Source organism: Elephas maximus, chromosome 24, assembly GCF_024166365.1.
Source record: "Elephas maximus indicus isolate mEleMax1 chromosome 24, mEleMax1 primary haplotype, whole genome shotgun sequence".
NCBI lineage: Eukaryota > Metazoa > Chordata > Mammalia > Proboscidea > Elephantidae > Elephas > Elephas maximus.
Genome location: NC_064842.1, coordinates 41,685,035 through 41,701,470, shown reverse-complemented (window position 1 = coordinate 41,701,470; position 16,436 = coordinate 41,685,035). Strand labels below are relative to the sequence as shown.

The following is a 16,436-nucleotide window of genomic DNA, read 5'->3' as shown; positions in this document are numbered from 1 at the left end:
CACTCTTATTCAACATTGTGCTAGAGATCCTAGCCAGGGCAATTAGGCTGGATAAAGAAATAAAGGGGGTCCAGATCGGTAAGGAAAAAGTGTCCCTGTTTGGAGATGACATGATCTTATACACAGAAAACCCTAAAGAATCCTCCAGAAAACTACTGAAACTAATAGAAGAGTTCAGTAGAGTAACAGGTTACCAGATAAACATACAAAAATCAGTTGGATTCCTCTACACCAACAAAAAGAACATCGAAGAGGAAATCACCAAATCAATGCCATTCACAGTAGCCCCAAAGAAGATAAAATACTTAGGAATAAATCTAACCAGAGACGTAAAAGACCTGTACAAAGAAAACTACAAGGTACTACTGCAAGAAACCAAAAGAGACCTACGTAAGTGGAAAGACATACCTTGCTCATGGATAAAAAAAAAAAAAAAAAAAATACCTTGCTCATGGATAGGAAAACTTAACATTGTAAAAATGTCTATCCTACCAAAAGCCATCTATATATACAACGCAATTCTGATCCAAATTCCAATGACATTTTTTAATGAGATGGAGAAACAAATCACCAACTTCATAAGGAAGGAAAAGAAGCCCCAGATAAGCATTACTGAAAAAGAAGAACAAAGTGGGAGGCCTCACTCTTCCTGATTTCAGAACCTATTATACCACCACAGTAGTTAAAACGGCATGATATTGATACAACAACAGACACATAGACCAATGGGACAGAATTGCGAATCCAGATATAAATCCATCCACATATGGGCAGCTGATATTTCACAAAGGCCCAGTGTCAGTTAATCAGGGAAAAGATAGTCTTTTCAACAAATAGTGCTGGCATAACTGGATATCCATCTGCCAAAAAACGAAACAGGACCCATACCTCACACCATGCACAAAAACTAACTCAAAATGGATCAAAGACCTAAACATAAAGTCTAAAATGATAAAGATGATGGAAGAAAAAACAGAGACAACGTTAGGAGCCCTAATACATGGCATAAATAGAATACAAAATATTACTAAAAATGCCTGAGAGAAACCAGATACCTGGGAGCTATTAAAAATCAAACACCTATGCTCATCTAAAGACTTCAAAAGAGTAAAAAGACCACCTACAGACTGGGAAAAAATATTCAGCTATGACATCTCTGACCAGTGCCTGATCTCTAAAATCTATATGATTCTGCTAAAACTCAACCACAAAAAGACAAACAACCCAATTAAAAAATGGGCAAAGGATATGAACAGACACTTCACTAAAGAAGACATTCAGGTGGCTAACAGATACATGAGGAAGTGTTCTCGATCATTAGCCATTAGAGAAATGCAGATCAAAACTACAATGAGATTTCATCTCACTCTAACAAGGCTGGCATTAATCCAAAAAACACAAAATAATAACTGTTGGAGAGGCTGTGGAGAGACTGGAACACTTTTACACTGCTGGTGGGAAGGTAAAATGGTACAACCACTCTGGAAATTGATCTGGCACTTCCTTAAAAAGCTAGAAACAGAACTACTATATAACCCAGCAATCCCACTCCTCGGAATATATCCTAGAGAAATAAGCCTTTACACGAACAGATTTACGCACACCCATGTTTACTGCAGCGCTGTTTACAACAGCAAAAAGATGGAAGCAACCAAGGTGCCCATCAACAGATGAATGGATAAATAAATTATGGTATATTCACATAATGGAATACTACACATCGATAAAGGACAGTGAGGAATCCGTGAAACATTTCATAACATGAAGGAACCTGGAAGACATTATGCTGAGTGAAACTAGTCAGTTGCAAAAGGACAAATACTGTATAAGACCACTATTATAAGATCTTGAGAAATAGTTTAAACCGAGAAGAACACATTCTTTTGTGGTCACGAGAGGGGGGATGGAGGGTGGGCGGGAGAAGGATATTTACTAATTAGTTAGTAGATAAGAATTACTTTAGGTGAAGGGAAGGACAACACTCAATACAGGGGAGGTCAGCACAACTGGACTAAACTAAAAGCAAAGAAGTTTCCTGAACAAACTGAATGCTTCGAAGGTTAGCAAAGCAGGGGCAGGGATTTGGGGACCATGGTTTCAGGTGACATCTAAGTCAACTGGCATAATAAAATCTATTAAGAAAACATCCTGCATCCCACTTTGAAGAGTGGCGTCTGGGGTCTTAAATGCTAACAAGCGGCCATCTAAGATGCATCAACGAGTCTCAACCCACCTGGATCAAAGGAGCATGAAGAACACCAAGGGCACAAGGTAATAAAGAGCCCAAGAGACAGAAAGGGCTACATGAACCAGAGACTACATTATCCTGAGACCAGAAGATCCAGATGGTACCCGGCCACAACCAATGACTGCCCTGACAGGGAACACAGCAGAGGACCCCTGAGGGAGTAGGGAACAGCAGGATGCAGACCCCAAATTCTCACAGAAAGACCAGACTTAATGGTCTGAGACTAGAAGGACCCCGGTGGTCACGGCCCCCAAGACCTTCTGTTGGCCCAGGACAGGAACCGTTCCAGAAGCCAGCTCATCGGACATGCAATGGACTGGACAATGGGTAGGAAAGGGATGCTGGTGAGGAGTGAGCTACCTGGATCATGCGGACACTTGAGACTATGTTGGCACCTCCTGCCTGGAGGGGAAATGGGAGGGTAGAGGGGCTTAGAAGCTGGCAAAATGGACAGGAAAACAGAGAGTGGAAGGAGGTAGCAGGCTGTCTTATTGGGGGGAGAGTAATTGGGAGTATGTAGCAAGGTGTATATAAGTTTTTATGTGAGAGACTGACTTGATTTGTAAATTTGCACTTAAGGCACAATAAAAATTATATATATAAAAAAGGCCTACCTTAAGAGAATACCACTTTGCATCTGTTGACTGCTTTCTAAATGTAGATTAAACATAAATGTTCTAAGAAAGTTATTTTATAAATTTACCTAAAAGAACATAACTCTAAGCTACATTTAAATTCTTAACTATTGGAAAGTATACATTTTTCAAAAACCAGCCATTCACATGGATAAGAACACACCCTAAAACTGTAAGGAAAATAAGACAAGTTCTGGAGAAACTTCAATCGTGGTATGCAACCTATAATGACAGGTTTAGCAATTCCACACACCACCCAGGCTGCAAAAGGAAAAAAAAAAGAAGTGAGAATGTCTACATTAATCCATACATTTAGAAATCTCATGTCAAAAGAACTAAATAAATCGTGCCCCAGCAAGGCTCACTATATTGCTTACCACATTACTGTCTCAGCTTCAACATCCAGATATATTTTTTAAACATATATTTTAAGTATTTAAGGCACATATTCAAGACATGTGATAAAGATATTCTCAAAACACACTAACACCCTAAGTTAGAAGAAAAAAGATAAGGATAGGAGAAAACTGTTTCACTTACGACACAGCCACCCTAACACCCTACCTGAAGTAGAGTGCACACATTAGGGTAACGGAGAGAAATTGGTGCCATTTAAAATGCACCTCAATCTCTATGGACTCAGAAAATGCATTTGATAAAATCCAACACCCTTTCTTGATGAAAACCCTAAAGAAGACTAGAATCGAAGGGAAATTCCTCAATATGATTCAGGGCATATATGAAAAGCGAACAGCCATCATTATACCGAAAGGAGAAAGACTAAGAGAAAGACCTGAAATCAGGAACAAGGATGCCCGCTCTCACCACTTGTACTCAATACTGTACAGATGTGATTGTTCAGGTTGTGTGTCACCTTGGCTGGACCATAATTCTCAGTGGTTTGGCAGTTATGATGCAGTTTTGCAGTCACATAATGATGTTATCACCTCCATGATGGGATATGCTATGAGTAGCCAATCAGCTGAAAGACAGTTTTCTCTGGGGTGTGGCCTGCAACCAATATAGGTGAACTTTCTGGCAAAGCTCATGGGCTTTTGCTCTGCTCTGGATCCTGCATTCAGCTCATCAGCATCTGACCTCCAGTTCTTGGGACTTAAGCCAGCAGCCTGCCGTCTTACCTGCTGATCTTGGATTTGTAAGCTTTTGCAGCTGTGAGTGAGCAGCCTGCCATCTGACCTATGGATATTGGGTTTGTTAGGCTGTGAAGCTATATGAGTCAGGAGAAGCCTCCAGCCTAACGCCTGACCCCTGACCCACAGACTTGGGACTTGCCAGCCTCTACAACCGTGTGAGCCATTTCCTTGAGATAAATCTCTCTCTACATATATACAGAGTGTGTGTGTGATATATATATGTGTGTGTGTGTATATATATATATATATATGTATATATATTTTCGCTTCTCTGACTTTGGTTCTTTAGAGAACCCAGCCTAAAACAACAGCAGTCTCCGTTATCCATGGTTTTGCTTTCTGTGATTTCAGTGATCCATGGTCAACCGCAGTCTAAAAATATTAAATGAAAAATTCCAGAAATAAACAATTCATAAATTTTAAACTGTGTACCATTTCTGAGTAGTGTGATGAAATCTCACATTATCCTGCCCAGGACGTGAATCATCCCTTTTTCTAGCATATCCACACTGTACACGTTACCTACCCATTAGTTACTTAGTAGCCATCTCAGTTGTCAGACTCTCACGGCATCACAGGGCTTGTGTTCAAATAACCCTTATTTTACTTAGTAATGGCCCCAAAGCACAAGAGTAGTGATGCTGGCAATTCAGATATGCCAAAATGATTGTTGTTAATCTCTTACTGTGCCTAATCTATAAATTAAACTTTATCATAGGTATGTACATATAGGGAAAAACAGTATATATAGGGTTCATTTGGTTTGGTTTTTTTAATATAGGGTTCGGTACTACCTGCAGTTTCAGGCATCCACGGGGGCATTGCAACGTATTCCCTGCAAATGGGGGGGGGACAGTTGGGGTGGGAAGCAAATTACTGTATTAGAAATCCTAGCCAGAGCAATAAGAAAAAGAAATAAAAGGTATACAGACTGGAAAAGAAGTAAAATTATCTCTATTTGTTGATGACATGATTCTATATATAGACAATACCAAAGAGTATGCAAGGCAACTGGAACTCTTATCCACTGCTGGTGGGAATGCAAAACACAACAGTTGCTGTGGAAAACACTGTGGAGGTTCCTCAGAAAAAATAAAAACTACCATATGACCTAGCAATTCTACTCCTAGGTATACACCCCAAAGACCCGAAAGCAAAGGCTCACACGGATAATTACACACCAATGTTCACTGCCGCACTATTTACAATAGCCAAAAGGCAGAAACAAGCTAAAGGCCCATTAACAGGTGAACAGATAAACAAAATGTGGTACATACGTACAATGGAATACTACTCAGCCAGCAGGAGAAAAGAAGTCTTAATACAGGCTACAATATGGACAGAGCCTGAAGACATTATGCTGAGTGAGATAAGTCAATCACAAAAGGGCAAATACTGTATGACCTCACTTATATAAAAAGATAAGGCAAAAGTATAGAGACCAAAGTTTATTAGTGGTTACTAGGGATGAGAGGGAGGGTAAAAGGGGGAGGGGGGCTAGCAATGATGGAAAAATCACACTGATTATGTATACGGTTGCATAGTCAATTATTGTAATTGCTGTCAATAAGTTGTACACCTGTAAAAAGTTGACCTGGCAAAAGTTGTCTGATAAATTTGTTTACAACAACCAAAAAAAAAAAAGCATGGCTGCTGAGGCTTCTTATGTACAACCAAGCACCTCATGGGATTTGGTTCCTTGGTTTAGTGGTTTATTGTCGTGGTTTCATGGGACATCCCAGTTAATTGGCCTAATAACGTGTTTAGTGCTTCTGTTCTACCTCCTAGTTTGCTGCATAGAACTGGGGTCTTAAAAGCTTGCAAGTGGCCATTCAGGGCAAGACAATTGGTCTGTATTTGCCTGATGCAACAGAGGAAGAAGGGGGGTCAGGAAGAGGTAGAGGATATGGAATGTGTGGCTAAATGCCTCCATGAACTACCTCCTTTGACATGAGACCGGAAGAACTGGATGGTGCTCAGCTACCACTACTGAACATTTTGATCAAAGATTCTACGGATGATTCCTGATCAAAAGAGGGGAAACGTAGAACAGAATTTCAAATTCTCATGGACTCCAGACTTTCTGAAGTAGTCTTAAAACTGAACAACGGTTTAGCTTAATTAGTGAAAAAGGGCTGCCTTTAACATTATGCTCTTTTAAGAACTATCTATATGAGATCCAAGTGACAACAGCAACTTCGAAGATTAAATAGGAACTTCAGGAAGCAGTAAGCTTATGCTAACGGGGAAAGAGCAACTCAGAAAAGGAAGGTCAGAACGGTTGCACAACTCGAAGAATGTAATCAGTGTCACTGAACTGTATATGTAGAAATAGTTGAATTGGTATATCCTTTGCTGTATATATTCTCAACAACAACAAAATAAACTTTAAAAATGTACCTCACCAAATTATAAAATGGCAGACATTATTTCTCAAAGTGTAAAAAAGCTTAAAAATAATGAAGCTACTTAAAAAATTCACGTGAATTAAAACCGTTTTACTAAAAAACCCAAGTCAATAAGAGACTCTATGTTTAACTCTTTCCAGATATAATTTAGTTGCATTTGTACTTAATTGTATAAGTAATGAGATGATTCACTTGTAAACAGACCCACAGCACTACAGGGAGCTTAGATTGTCATGTATTTTAAAAGTCCTGAAGTGAAATAACTTGTGGGGGAAGAGAGACTTTGAATGACTAAATATTAAGGCGTAAAGGAAAAAAAACCTATAACGCCTTTAACAGTTATGCTCTATCTCCAGCAGAGTAAAAGGTTCACTAAAGACAATTTGCCAAGTGATTCTAATACACAAGACTCTGAGATCTCCTATGCTGTCTGGCCCAAAATAGGAATACAGATTAACTAGAAATGCAGAAAACTGAAAGGAAGTTCCATGCAAAAGGATAAATTGTACTTCAAATGTTGTTTTGTTTTAGTGGTTTTGTTTTTGGTAGGTACGTGTGCTTTTTGTCTGGTTTCTGAACTCAAAAGACTACCCCATAAAAGTCCATTTAATCCATAAAACTATGTACTTGCAATAAAACAAACAAAAATCTCAGCTACTGATACACCATTAGCAATTAAACAAAGTGTGGAAACTATCCAACTGAATCAGAAAGAGACTTACCCATTTGGCAAAAGTGTGACACTGTGGGCCCAGAAATGGTCAGACAAAGGAACTTATTAACCTCTCAGTATGGAACGGTGGAACCGAAAAACAGCATGGTCAGTGCTGATAGGGCAACACAGACACCAAGACTCCACAGTCAGAGCCAAGATTTCAGGCGAAGTAACAGTATAGCAGTATCTCCCTCAAGGTGAAACAGTATCTCCTAGAAGGAAGGAGGGCAAGTAAATAGCACTGACACCCAAGGGGCTTTAGGGGTAAGAGATTCCCTAAGCTCTAGGGGACAGCTACTAGGGAATCTCTTGAACTTGAAATATGAGGCTAAACTGAACTTTACAGAATACTCTGTTGACAATATTGGCAATGGAGGGACTCAACACTATGCTGCCACTAAAATATCATAGAAGAAGAAGAAGATTCAATGATACATGGGAAAATGTTCACAACACTCTGGTAAATGAATAAAATCTATCAAACAGTATTAAAGGTATAATCCTTTTTGGTTGTCATCATCATCGTCATTATTACTATAGCACAGGAGGGAGACTACACCATCATAAACTAAAATGTGGCTATCTCCAGGTTTACAAGTCAATTTTTTCCTAACTTTGGCTTATTTGTGTATTTTTTAATTTTTTACAAAGATTATTTAAATCAGGAAGAAGTTAAAAAACAAAACAGTGTTTTCCCAGGTTGTTTATGGTTGCAAAAGGGAAAACAGGTAATTATACTATGGAGAAACTGGTCAACCTCCTGACCAAACGGGCCAAAATTTTACCAATGAAGTCCTGACAGACACGTGCCTCTGCTTGTGATACCCTGAGAAGGACACAACATCAATGAGCATCCGGGCCAGGAATGCATAACCTGAATCTAATCTCAAGGCAGCAGACGAACCTAACTGAGGAACACTCTACAAATGTATTTTTCAAAAATGTCCATGTTGTGAGACTCAAAGAAGGCCAAGGAGCCATTACAAATGTAAGGAAACTCAAGAGACATGACAACTACAGATCCTGTATTGGAGGACAGGAAATGCTATAATACCGGGACAATTCACAAATGTGGAACACAGATTGTAGATTAAAGTATCGTATCAATTTCCTGAATTTGATAACTGTATTATAATTACACAAAAAAAACCTTTGTTCTTAAGAAATACAACTAAAGGTTTAAGAGATAAAGGAGTATGAGGTATACAAACTAATCTCCAATGTTTCAGAAAAAACAGCATGTGTGAGACAGAGAAATAGAATGATAGAGCAAATGCATGGATAAAGGTTAAGAACCGGTGAATCTGTAAAGGATGTACAGGAGTCCTCTACTATTCTTATAACTTTGTTAGTTTAAAATAATTTTAAAAAGTGGGACCTGCAAATATTCCTGAATATACAGACACTCAACTTAAAAGCCTTTAGCCTGTTAAAGCAACTAAGAAAGCTACATAAACAATAAAAAGTACAACTCTTCCCACCAACAGATGGCGGTAGTGCTCACTTGTTTGGTGTCACTTTGGCCTTAAAGAGTCAAAACAGATCCATGAACAGTCTTTTTCATAACTTGTTGTCGTTAGGTGCCATCGAGTCAGTTCCAACTCATAGTGATCCCATGCACAACAGAATGAAACACTGCCTGGTCCTGTGCCATCCTTACAATCGTTGTTATGCTTGAGCCTACTGTTCCAGCTACTGTGTCAATCCACCTCGTTAAGGGTCTTCCTCTTTTCCGCTGACCCTGTACTTTGCCAAGCATGACGTCCTTCTCTAGAGACTGATACCCCCTGACAACATGTCCAAAGTATGTAAGATGAAGTCTCGCCATCCTTGCCTCTAAGAAGCATTCTGGTTGTACTTCTTCCAAGATGTTTATTCGTTCTTCCGGCAGTCCATGGTATATTCAATATTCTTCGCCAACACCACAATTCAAAGGCACCAATTCTTCTTCGGTCTTTCTTATTCACTGTCCAGCTTTCACATGCATATGATGCGATTGAAAATACCACAGCTTGGGTCAGGCACACCTTAGTCTTCAAGGTGACATAACTAAGCTACAAATATCCACAAATACTTTTGTCTTGTGCTAATAAAAAAGAATAATATAAATATTATTTAAGAAGTGGAAGGTATTTTGGAGATTTCCACTTGGGGTACATTTCAAACTCTCAGGTCTTTCCCTATTTTAATGCTTGCCTCCCTCATCCCAGGACATGTCCCACCTTCCAGCCCCTACAGAGAATCATGTTGTAGTAACTTACTGTAAACTGATGGGAAAACATTGTATCCTTCAAATATACAAGAATGAAAGAAGAGGAAGGAACAAAAAGTAGTTTGCTAACACTGCTTTATTCTAATCCCCGCTTTTAAAGAAGGTTATCACCAATCCAACACTCTGAGGTCATGGGATCTGGCCAAGCTCACACAAGTCTTCTGTTTTATAATTCTTGGCACTTTCTACAATGTCAAACTACCCCCTGCCTACCAACTCTTCCCTGAATAATAAATATTGCAGAAATGAGGGGATGAAGGAAGCGTGTCTTAGTTATCTAGTGCTGCTATAATAGAAACACCACAAGTGGATCGCTTCCACAAACAGAAGTGTATTCTCTCACAGCTTAGTAGGCTAGAAGTCCAAATTCAGGGTGACAGCTCCAGGAGAAGACTCTCTCTCTGAGTCGGCTCTGGGGAAAGGTCCTTGTCATCATCCTCTGAGTCTAGGAGTTTCTCAGCACAGGGACCCCAGATTCGAAGGATGCGCTCCATTCCTGGGCCTTCTTGCTTGGAGGTAGTGAGGTCCCTCCCCTCTCTGCTCACTTCTCTCTTTTATATCTCAAAAGAGATTGACTCAAAATACAACCTAATCCTGTAGATTTCATCCTGCTTCATTAACATAACTGCTTCTAACCCTGCCTCATTAACATCACAGAGGGTAGGATTTACCATACAAAGTACAATACCATGAGATCACAAAATGGCGGACAACACAAAGCTGGGAATCATGGCCTAGTCAAGTAGACACATATTCTGGGGGGACACAATTCAATCCACAACAGAGAGAAATATCTAGTCTTTTTCCCTCTTTATGCCTAACAGAAGCTCATTAGGTAATCAAGACGACAAAGGAAACAGCATGTACAAAGGCTAGTAATGGTGAAATCTTCTGTCATATTCAGGGAACTGCCAACACCTGAGTACAGTACAGCTAGATGGTAACATGTAAAAGAGAGTTAGGAAGCACGAGCTGAGTGGAGAAGTAGGTAGAGTTACATTCTAAAGGGTAATGCTTGTCACAGTAAAAAAGGAAAGCCTGGACTTAGACAATGAAAAGGCAGAATACTTATAAATGTACTATTATATCCTGAGTTTCATTCAGAACCCTGTGTGTGTACACAGACACATACACACAGCAAGAGAGAGAGACCTCACAGTATCCATTTCCATTGAATTCAGACATCTCAATAAACAGACACTTCAAGTATAATAGATCCTCAATGTTTATGAGGTATTTGTTATTCCAGCACACCTTGAGAATACTACTATGGTATATAATACAGTAAAGCATAACTAAATTTTTTAATTCCTAAGGGTCTTTAATAATTCTGAAAATCCTGAGAGTTCACACTTACGCACATCACCATATAACTGCAAAGCAGACTCATTCATATCACGGACTCAAGCCATCACAAAATCCGACATTTCACTCTTTAATTGTCCAAAACTGCTCTTTTTCAGACCTACTGCTTTCTGCTTCTCTTTGGTAACCAATACTAGGAGTTGGCTTCCGCAGTAGAAACAGTACTAGTAACAAAAATTACTGTACAAAAACGTAGAGGATAACAAATCCCAATAAGATGTGGTTACTGGGTTGTAGAGCCCAAGTGTGGCAGGTCCAAATCTATGCTTAGCAAAATTACAAATTATCACATTTCCTGTGCCCTCTGAGTCATTCATGGAATAGTGACAACCACAAGCATTAATTTGTAAAAGCCAGGGATCTATTCTACCAGCAACTGACTAGCCAAAAAAAAAAAAAGCAACATCTACTCTAACAGTAAAGATCTCCCTGGCCTTTTAAAAGTAGCAATGCTTACAACAACATGAACATTTGCATAGTGACTTACAGCTTACACACATACCTTAAAGTAATTTCTGCAGAAAGACTTCAAGAAATGCTTTAGTCAATTAACAGCACGGGTTTCCATCAGAAGATCTGATGAAGAACTGAGAGAACTGGATCCGTGAAATTGCTTTCACTCCTGCCTACGTTCCTGGGGCCACTCACTAATCAGAAGGGAATTTCTTGCATAAATATTGAGATGTGAAGACTGGAACAGTTCTTCATTTATTCTAAAAGCCCTAGAAGATAAATACTACTACATTCAGCTTATCAGGAAACATGAGGCTTAAGAACAGGTTAAGAACAAAGAAATCTTTCCCAGAAGTTTCCTCCCTCTATCCTTTGCACTCCCTCACCCCCCACTAAAATAAGGGAAGGCTTTCCAAACATATCTCATTTGCTAGAATTTCCTCCTATTTATTTATTACTGCCAAGAAGGAGATGTCAGGGAAGTCTTCACACAGAATCTGATATTCGAGATGGTCTTAATGAGCAGAAACTGCACAGATGGAGGGAAGTGGTAAAGGCATTCTTGGCAAGAGGAAACGCTTGCAAAGACTGAAACGGGAGAAATTGGCATGACAGGAAAATGCTGGTTATTCTTTGCAGATAAAGCACAACGGTATGTGAGGGTCTGTATGTATGTGTGCAAGCATGTTTGAGAACATGGAGAATAAACTGCAAAGACAGACTAGAGCCAGACCATGAAGCACTTACAACAGCATGGGAAGAAAACATACACTTTATTCTCTAAAACAAGATTTCTTAACTAAGAGACCATGAACAAAACTCTAGGGCCATGAACTGCCCAATTCCCCAAAAGTGTAAGAAAACTGTGTGCAGGAACACATGTAAATAAATTAATTTTCCTAGATCCACAGCTACCAAATGACTTTCAAAGGAACTCAGGAATAAAAAGTGGTTAAGAACCTCTGTTCTAGGTGACTGGAGTCGCTGTATAATTACAGGCAGGGAAGTGTGCTCTATTTTTTTATTTTAGGAAGGTAACTTTGGCAACATTTGTGGGGGTTGATGGATTAGAGAGGCTTAGAAGCAGAGACAGCAATAAGGAGGTTATTGCACTACTCCATTCAAGGGATTATAAATACAGGAAATTACTAATTCCAGAAACTTTTCAAAGGTAAACTTGTTAGAATTTACCAACCACCTGTATGTGGGTTGTGAGAAAGCAGACAGATAAGGATGCCTTATTCTACTTCTCAGTTAAAGTTCATGCCATTCACTTATTCCACACAATTATAAGTCAGAGCCATTAAACACAGCAGAGCAGCTTCAAATGAAAAGGTTCCACCTTCCTCCATCTGTACAACCAGCCACGGCTGGGCAACTAACCAGAAAATGCCAAACGTCCCAAAGAAGAAATACTAATGCTCTAGAACAGGGATTAGCAAACTATAGCCTACAAACTAAATCTGGTCCTGTTTTTGTAAATAAAGTTTTACTGAAACACAGCCACACTCATTTGTTTGTGTACTGTCTATGTTTGCTTTCATCTGCTTATGCATTGTCTACTGTTGCTTGGAAATCCTATGGGTCAATTCTACTCTGTCCTATAGGGTCTCTATGAGTCAGAAATCGACTCAACAGTAACGGTAACGGGTATTATTGCTTTCACATTACAAAAGCAGAGCTGAATAATTACAACACAGACTGTATGGCCCCCAAAGCCTATTTACTGCCTGGACCTTTACAGAAAGTTTGCCAATCCCTGGTCTAAAATAAAAACATTCCTGGTCTAGAACAAAAACAGGGACAGATACCACTTCAGAAAGCACTTCTTAAGTACAAATAGATGGAAGCAATATGCAAAGGAAGGCTGTGTGCTCTACTTTTGAAAGCAATGATCTCAGGAATTAAAGTCTCATACAGATATCATCCACATATTCTCAAACGCCTAAGACATAGTTTTCAACAAAGGTTTTTGTTTAGCAACTTGCTTCGCTAATAACATGTTCATCACAGGGATGTGTAATAACAAAGGATTCGAATAATAAGCAGTTATACTGACATTAGATTCCTGGTTGGCACACTCAGTTCGCACTCAACTATTAATCTAACGGTTGGTGGTCTGGGCCCACTCAGCAGCATCAAGGAAGAAAGGCCTGGCAATCTGTTTCTGCAAAGATTACATATAAGAAAACCCTATGGAGCCACCATGAGTCAGAATCGACTGCATGGCAATAGATTTTTTGTTTTTTTTACTGACTTTAAAAAATAACCAAACAAACCCATTGCCTTCAAGTCGATTCCGACTCACAGAAACCCTTTAGAAACTCTTAAGTCAGGGTTTCTCAACCTTGGCACTACTGATTCACATTTGAGATTGGGTAATTATTTGTTGAGGGGGACTATCCTGTGCACTATAGGCTGTTTGGCAGGATCTCTGGCCTCTATCCACTTAGATGCCAGTAACAGTCATGAAAATCAAAAGTCTCCAGACATTGCCCAATGATTTCTCTGGGAGGGGAAATCACCCCCAGTTGAAAATATCTTCTCCAAATTAATTCCACTTAATTACTGATAATTTCTGCTTTATATATATTTAAATTAACCCAAAAAACCCAGTGCCGTCGAGTCGATTCCAACTCATAGCGACCCTACAGGACAGAGTAGAACTGCCTCATAGAGTTTCCGAGGAGCGCCTGGCAGATTCGAACTGCCGACCCTTTGGTTAGCAGCCATAGCACCATAAAAGATATAGTAATGCTGCATGTTATATAAGCAGTTTAGTTTTAGTTTTGTTTTTTAACTGCTGTATCACTTTAACTTTCCAAAAACAGCTTTTAGATACTGTTGACATATTAAAAAACTGCACATATTCAAAGTATGTAGTATACACCCAGAAAAAAAACTTTGGCAATTAAGATACTGAATATACCCATCACCCCAAAATGCCCAGTTTCTTCCATTTTGCATAATTATTTTGAGATTCATCCATGTTTCTGTGTGTATCAGTAGTTCATGTCTGTTTATTGCTAAGCAGTACGGACGTATCACAATTTGTTATGCATTCAGCTATTGACAGACATTTGTGGCTATTACAAATAAAGCTGCTATGAACGTTACGTAAGTCTGTTCTCTTCAGTAAATACCTAGCAGGGGAATAGCTGGGAGATGTATGCTTAACATTTTAAGAAATGATCAGTTTGTTTTCCAAAGTGGCTGTTCCATTTTACATTCCCAACAGCAGTGTACAGAGTTCGGTTTTTTCACAACTGTGTTAACACACGGTATAGTTCATCTTTTTTTATTTTAGCCACTCAAATAGGTATGTAGTGGTAGTTCATTATGATTTTACTTTGTTACTTCTCTAATTAATAATACTATGCATCTTTTCATGTGCTTATTTAACATATGTACATCTTGTTTGATGAAGTGTCTATCAAACCTTTTGCCCATTCTTAAAACTGGGCTGTTGCTTTTGAGAGTTTTGAGAGTTCTTTATATATCCTAGATACAAGTCCTTAATCAAGTATTTGATTTACAAATATTTTCTCCCCATCTACGGGTTGTCTTTTTATTCTCTTAACAATACCTTATGAAAAGCACGTATTTTTAATTTTGATGAAGTTCATTTTATCGATGTGTTGTTTCACGGACCATGCTTTTGGTGCTGTACTTAACTCTTTGCCTAAACCTAGATCACAAAGATTTGGTTTTTTCTAAAAATAGGTGTAAGTTTAGGTCTTACATCAAGGTGTATGATTCAGTTTGAGTTAATTTATGTATATGACACAGGAAAGATATACAGATTCAAGTTCATTTGCACATGGATAACCAATTGTGCCAGCATCATCTGTTGAATACACTATCCTTTCACCACTGAACTGCCTTTGTATCTTGTCAAAATTCCATTGTTCATGTATGTGTTGGTCTATTTCCAGACTCTGTTCCATTCCACTAATCTATTTGTCTATCTTTACAACAATAACACATAATTACCTGAATTGTGATACCAGGTAGTATTAGCCTTCCACCACTGTTGCTTTTCAAAGCTGTTTTGGCTATTCCAAGTCCTTTGCATTTCCACATGAATTTCAAAAAGTTTGTCAATTTCTACCAAAAAAATCTGCTTAAGATTTTCATTGGGATTACAATGAATCACCATATCAATGTGGGGAAAATTGTTGTCTTAAAAACACGGGTCTTCTGACCATGAACAATGAACATCTCCCCACTTACCTAAACCTTCTTTAACTTTTGTCAGCAATGCTGTGTGGTTTTGAGTATTGCACATACATTAATGCTACTGTCAATAATATTAAATTTCCATTTGTTTATTCCTAGTGTAAAGAAATACAATTGATATTTATATATTGTTCCTCTATGCCCTACCCTTATCAAACACCCTTAGGAGTTCTAGCAGTTTTATAGGTTCCGTCAGATTTTCTATACAAGCAATCATGATGCCTGTGAATAAAGGCACTTTTATTTCCTCCTTCTTAATCTAAAAAACTCTTAATCTAGGTGCCTTTTATTTTTTCTTGACTGACTGCACTAGCTAGAACTTCCAGTAACACCATGAAATAGAAGTGATGAGGATAGACATCCTTGTATTGTTCCTGATCTTAGGGAGAAAGCATTCCTTTAAGTATTTAAGTCATTAAGTATGATGTCACATGTAGGTTTTTCATACATGCCCTTTATTGAGTTAGGAAGTTCCTTTCTAATCCTACCTAGCTCAGGTTTATTATCAAGAATGGGGATTAGATTGTCAAATGCTTTTTTTTTTGTTTTCATTTATTGAGATTATGCAGTTTTTCTTTTTTTATTTACTAATACAGTAAATTACATTGATTGCTTTTTAAATATTAAACCAACCTTGCATTCCTGGGATAAACCCCACTTGGTCATGGTGTATTATTATATTTTTTACATATTATTCCTTTTTATTTGTTAAAACCTGTTGAGAATTTTTGCATCTATGTTTATGTGGGATATTTCTGTATAATTTTCTTATCATATAATGTCTTTGTCTAGTTTTGGTATAAGGATAAGGCTGGTCTCACCGAATAAGTTAGGAAGTATTCTCTATTTTACGCAATTTTCTGCAAGTGTTTGTATAGAATGGCATTATTTATTCCTTAAATGTTTGGCAGAATTCACTTGTGATGTCAACTGAGCCTGGAGTTTTC

At 38.4% G+C, this 16,436-nt stretch overlaps 1 protein-coding gene across 11 annotated transcripts in view; it reads right to left on the bottom strand.

Moving 5' to 3' along the window:
• The window catches only part of RALGPS2 (Ral GEF with PH domain and SH3 binding motif 2), a 245,650-nt gene that overhangs the window by 133,078 nt on the left and 96,136 nt on the right, over positions 1–16,436 (bottom strand). Inside the window, exons 1-3 of one of the 11 annotated variants that reach the window (XM_049868426.1) lie at positions 11,300–14,070; positions 8,665–9,246; positions 7,229–7,372 (exon numbers count right to left, since the gene is read on the bottom strand). The exons of 5 other annotated variants lie outside the window; for them this stretch is intronic. The gene's annotated coding sequence lies outside the window, so the exon portion shown is untranslated. Of the gene's footprint in view, positions 1–7,167; positions 7,191–7,228; positions 7,373–8,664; positions 10,701–11,299; positions 14,071–16,436 lie in introns of those variants that run through there. 5 more of the 11 variants (XM_049868430.1, XM_049868428.1, XM_049868427.1 and 2 more) reach the window with 5 other exon arrangements.